We start from the raw sequence: 6,000 nt of genomic DNA, 5'->3' as shown, positions 1-6,000 counted from the left end.
ATTTTATAGATGAGGAAATAAGTTTAGAACACTCAGAGAACTTATTCAGAATTACCACCTAGTGAGTGGCAAAAGGAAAATTCAATTCTAGGTCTGTCTGAATGTGGCAGGCAGGGTCTAAGATGGCCCTCGAAATCCTCACACCTTGAGATTCACGTCCTTGTGTAAGTGCGTCCCCTTAAACATGGGCTGGCCCTAGCACTTGCTTGCAATGAATAGCATAAGGCAACGGTGACAGAATGTTGCTTCCAGTCCTGGTTATTACAAAATAGTCACTTCCAACTTACTGGCAGACTCTCTCAGCTTTCCCTTGCCAGCTTTGATGAAACAAGCGGCCGGATTGGGTCATCCCCCTTGGCAAAAGCTGAGGAAAACCTCTGTCCAACAGCCCTGAAGGAACTGAATCCTGACAACGTCCATGTAAGTGTGATTGGTGGAATCCTCAAGTGAGAGCTCAGTCCTGTTCAATGTCTTGACTGCAGCCTTATGAGATTCCCTAAATTAGAGAATCCAAGTGCAAGTTCCTAACCACAAAAACTTCGAAATAATAAGCGTCTGCTGTTTTAAGCCACTAAGTTTGGTGGTGATTTGTCATACAGCAATAAGGAGACAATGCTCTTTCTACTGCATGAATTAGCCTCTTTTTGGCAGAGTATCCCACCCAAGCCTGTTCTCCTCCTTACAGTCTTTGTTTTGGTTGATAACATTCTATCCGTTTGGTCTCCTAAGTCATAAACTTGAGAGTCCCCCTAGATTCCACCTACTCCCTCACTCTTCACATACAAAGAGTCAGCAAATGTTGTGTGTACACTAGATCCTATGCATCTAAAAAGATGTTTCCTTTTTGATTCCACAGTTCAAGTCAGGGTATAAAATCACCTCTTATCAAGACTTTCCCGTAATGCAGACACCTGCAACCGGGATCGCGCCCTCAAATTCATCCTCTAACCTACTACTGTCTCCTACGTTGCTTCTAGAATAAGTCTACACTTTATAGCATCCTAATATGATGTGGCAATTCAACGACACTTTACTACAGACTTCATGTTCCCTTCAGAACCTTTCTCCCATCAAGGTCCCAGGAAAAAAATATTCTCTATATTGTTTCAGGGAAGGGTTGTGAGATGGAAACAGGGAAACAAAGTCAGCAAAATCCTGGCTTTAAGAATTTGGGCCCAAATCTTGAAGGACTCGGGGCGTGTATCCTATACCTTGTAGTTTTTAAAGAACGCGTGATCAATCCCAATTCGTTTTTCCCATCCCGGACTAGATAATGGTTCTGTAGACTGAGGCAAAGGAAGGATGCAGGGGAAGCAGGAAAACCGAAGTTGTCCGTGTTGCTTCCTGACTCACTGTCCCCATCCCAGTCCTGGGGATAGGCATCCTCGAGTTTGGGGAATCAGAGACCAGAGAGACGTGCAGCAGGCTTCCTGGGCTGGAAGGAGGGGGAAAACAGAGGGCAAGCCTGACAGAGTTCCCTGGCACCAAGCCTTGCCTATGAGCACTAGAGTCACAGCCGAGTGTGGTGTCTAGACAGACAGACAAGTGCCCATCTGAGTAGACTCTTGATAGGCAAGATGAGAAGGAGGGAATATTAGTGGATGCCAGAATAGGCAGATGGAGTGGGAAGACAGTCACATTCTCTCTCCCTGTCCTCCATCCATGTTTTAGCACTTTGATAGTCCCCAAACTTCGACACAACCTAGGGATTGGGGGAAGTTCCCCAAATATGATTTAGCATCCACACCTGGGCAGGAAAGAGAGTTGAAGCAGATTTCACCCTCTCACCAAGATTCTTCTAAAATGCTTTCTGTTTCCGCCCCCCCTTCTTGGAGAGAAAGCATTTGGAAACCAGGTGTCATCCTAAAAGGTTGATACTTTGGGTAGGAATTTGATTTTTGAAGTACTGTGGGATGATGTGAGAAGACTCAAGAAAAAAAAATTACCCGAAGGCTCAGCCCCAGACACTGACCCCTTCATCCTTCCCAGGGTTGTCTCCGCCACATCCCTTCCCTGTCTGCTCCTCACTTGTCCTCAGGGTCTTTCCCCAGGAAATCTACTCCTCTCCATCTACAGAGACCCAGGAAGAACCACATCCATGGAAACCACCGCAGGCCACACTGCAGTTGTCTCTTCTGTCTGGCGCAAGGACCAGGGAGAGAAGAGGATACTCAGGTTCCTTCTAGTTCTTTTTTTTAATCCCTCACCACAAAACTCTCTATTGCCCAAACTATGACTAGCAAGCAAGACCTTTCCTTGTAAGCATCCCCAACTCCTGAGCTCCCACTGGACTTTTGTAAGAATCTAACGGCCTTGGAGGGGGGCAGGGTGGAATTTTCTGGATTTGAAAAGAAGTTGGAATTACAGCCCTTGGGGAGTAGTGTCCATCGCTATTGGAGTGTGATGCAATGTTCAGAGACCAGGGACAGAGAGGCTTATGGGCTATTAGAAAATAGGAAGAAAACAGACCAGATAATGATTCACTTAGAAGTCAGTTCCTGATATTGCTAACCACTCCGTCCAATGACCTTCCCACGGGAGAGAATGAGGGACTCGCTGATCTTGTACAACATAATCAAAAAGCAGTGTTTCAGGGAGCTGTCTGATGCTTGGTCCTTTGGTCTGGTCTTAGCACGTATTTAGCTGTTTGTGTGTTTCTGAACCTGGGGCCAGAAAGCAAACAGTGGAGACGACGCGCTGTCATTGGTGTGTGCACGTGGGTGTCATCCCTGCTAACTGAAGAGGCCCGACAGCAACATCAGCCTCGGGACAGGGTGACTCGCTGCTCTCTCTGCTTCCTCCCTCCATGGACCTGATTCCCCTCCCTCCCCAACCTCCTCATCTGCTTCTAACCTGCATCTCTCCTCTGCCTCAGGGCAAATCCAAGGGCCTCTCAACCACCATTTTCACTCACTCCTAGTCTCTGTGGTCTTCATCCCATTTTGGGAAATGATACGACCCTTCCTCCCTCTTCTCCTGTCCTCTCCCTAAAGGGTATCTGCTCTGCAGCCAGCCAGCTCTGCCTTTCGGAGAAGCTCCCTGTGGAGCCAAAACTGCGGCCTTCATTTCCAGTATCTACTGTACCAGGGGGCTTAAAAGCAACAGAAACTTATTCCCAACCAGGGGGCTTCAAAACAGCAGACATTTATTGTCTTACAGTTCTGGAGGCTGGAACTCAAATATTAAGGTGTCAGCAGGGCCACGCACTTCAGCACCTCTGAAGGCTCTAGGGGAGACTCATTCCCTGACACTTCCAGCCCCTGGTGATAACTGTCGGTCCTTGGTCCGCAGCTTCTTCACTCCAAACTGCATCTGTCGTCCCCTGCGGTTGGCCCTGCATCTCTGTGTCTTCATGCAGCCTCCTCCTCTGTATGTGTGTCTATGTATAAATGTCCCTCTTCTTCTAAGAAAACCAGTTATATTGGATTAGGGATGACCCTAATGATCTCATTTTAACTTGACATGTCATGGGGTTATAGCTGCAAACACCTTATGTCCAAATAAGGTTACATTCACAGATACCGGGGTTTAGAACTTCAACATGTTTAGGGAGGCACAATTCAACCCTCATCGATCCCATATCCGTCTCTGAATTAAATTTAAAACAAACTAACAGTTTGATTCAGGAGGCCAAATCAAGAGCAGAATCTATGCAGGCCCAGGCAGGAAGCTGGAAGTCTTTGGTCAAGGAATTCTGGGAATTCTAGGAAGAACCCCAAAGGTGGTCCAGAGGGGGAGGAGTCTAGGCTCTAGCTGGGCACAGCCTCTCAGCCCTTAGGCACTGTCCCCTGTAAAGATGAGTGTGAAAGGGAGACGGTCTGCACAGGGCCCTCCAAAGAATAACCAGCCAATGTATGTTCCTAGGAGGGCTTCATCAGCATTACCCAGGAGCTCCTTAGAAATGCAGAATCCTGGTCCTCACACCCAACCACCTGAATCTGAATCTTTGGAAGTGAAGGGTGGGGTGGCAAATATCTGGGTGTTCCCCAAGTTCTCCTATGATTCGTATGCATGCTAGAGCTTGAGCGCTGCTGCTTGGGAGCTTGGGTCCCAAGACAGAGTCCATCTTGTCCCTCTAAGGGTCTGTGGGCATCATCAACAAAAGATATACACCCTCTGCTAGCCACTCAAATGATACAGATACCATTATGTAAAAAGGCAGCCCAATTCTTTGGTGAAAACATCTCTAAGGGCAAAACTCCATTTCTTCTGTTGAGCAGAAATCATCTCTGCAGTTTCCACCTCTGGTGAATGTTATTCTTTGGAACTCCAAAAGAAATCCATTCTCTTTTCTGAAAATTACAGGTTGAAGGTACTCAAAACTAGCTTCATGTCCTCAGTTCTCCCCTCCATAGTCCTCCTTTCTAGACCCTTGTGTTTTAATGTCGAGGAGGAAAATGAAAGAAGTGAAAGTCACTCAGTGTCCGACTCTTTGCGGCGCCATGGACTATAGTCAGTGGAATTCTCTAGGCCAGAATACTGGAGTGGGTACCCTTTCCCTTCCCCAGGGGACCTTCCCAACCCAGGGATTGAATCCAAGTCTCCCACACTGCAGGTGGATTCTTTACCAGCTGAGCCACAAGTAGAGGAGGAAGGTATGACATAAAGGGGATGCCAGGACCAAGTGCGGGATGTTGTTGAGTTTATTTTTGGTGAAGACATTCGATTTGAAACCTTAAATGATGTTAAAAGAGAATATGAAGGTTTTTTTTAATGTTTTTCAAAATGAACCATATGTTAGAAATGACCTTCTCAGTTAGATGACAGGAAGGATAAGGATCCCAACCAACTCTTTTTTTCCCAGATCCCTGCTCACAGAGGCAAAAAAATTCTAAGACTCACTTAATTTCCTACCTACAAAGATGAGAAATATTGGAGAGAATAACATGGGAGATTTTGAAAAGTGTAAAAAGGGATTACTGGATATCTTTTATGTGGAGTGTCAGTGGCCATCAGATTTCATAAATGTGCACATTTTTGTCTTTGACTAGACTGTTTACAACCCTGCAGAAATAGAAGTTAACTTGTAGACAACAGATAGTAATGCATATAATGCTTGCCATAGAAACGCTAGCTGTGTCCAGGGGAATGCAACTGATGTTACTCCCTGGATATTGCCCCATTCTGCTAGTCCTAACATTGTAAATTCATTTCCCAAATCCTTATCTGTCCATATACACATGGCGTATCTGAAAGAAAGTTTGTAATACCGTCCTGATTCCCTCCTTGATTAATTTAGTCTAAGATTAAATAAAATCTTAGACACTTGTTTATATTTTATTTGGATAAAAGTCACCATTGTACCTTATTTTGAAAATTAGCCTTTAGCAATAGTTTTATTTTTAATTAACTCATCTCTCCATCCATCTTTTGGCTTTTTAAATTGCTCACACATTGTAGATACAGAAGCACCTAAAATTCCAATACTATTACTGTTATAGTAATATGAGGGGGACCTCTTCCAGGGCCTGAGAGTAGGCTTTTGTCTAACATTAAGAAGTGAATTATCTGAAGAGACACACTTACTGTACTGACAAAGCAAAAGACCTTATTGGGAAGGGGCAGAGGACAGCAGAGTAAGGGAACCCAAGAGAGCTACTTCGCCATGCGGCTCGCAGTCTCAGGTTTCATGGTGTGGGTTTAATTGTCCAGATTGTCCCTGGCCAGTCAGCTTACTTGTGCCCTTATTTGGTCCAATTCCTGGCAGTGGGTGCATCTCTCAGTCAGGGTAGTTTCTAGTGCAAGGGTTTCTGGGAGGTCAGCAGTACATATTATGGGTTGGCATCTCCTCCCTGCTTTGGCCCCTCCCAAATTCTTCTAGCTGGCGGTAGCTTTTCAGTTCTGTGTTCCTTCATGGGACCTCCCAGTGTGAGGTAACTCATGTAAGCAGTTATAATCCTGAATGGCCAGAGATAGACAGTTTTAGTCAATGGTTCTTTAATATCAGCATAAGCTTTGAAACTGGGCTGGCTGAGCCAGAACCCTAGTCAAGTTACTTGA

This window comes from Oryx dammah, unplaced genomic scaffold (genome assembly GCF_014754425.2).
Source record: "Oryx dammah isolate SB20612 unplaced genomic scaffold, SCBI_Odam_1.1 HiC_scaffold_29, whole genome shotgun sequence".
NCBI lineage: Eukaryota > Metazoa > Chordata > Mammalia > Artiodactyla > Bovidae > Oryx > Oryx dammah.
The sequence above is the reverse complement of the archived record's forward strand: the minus strand, read 5'-3'. Positions refer to the sequence as shown.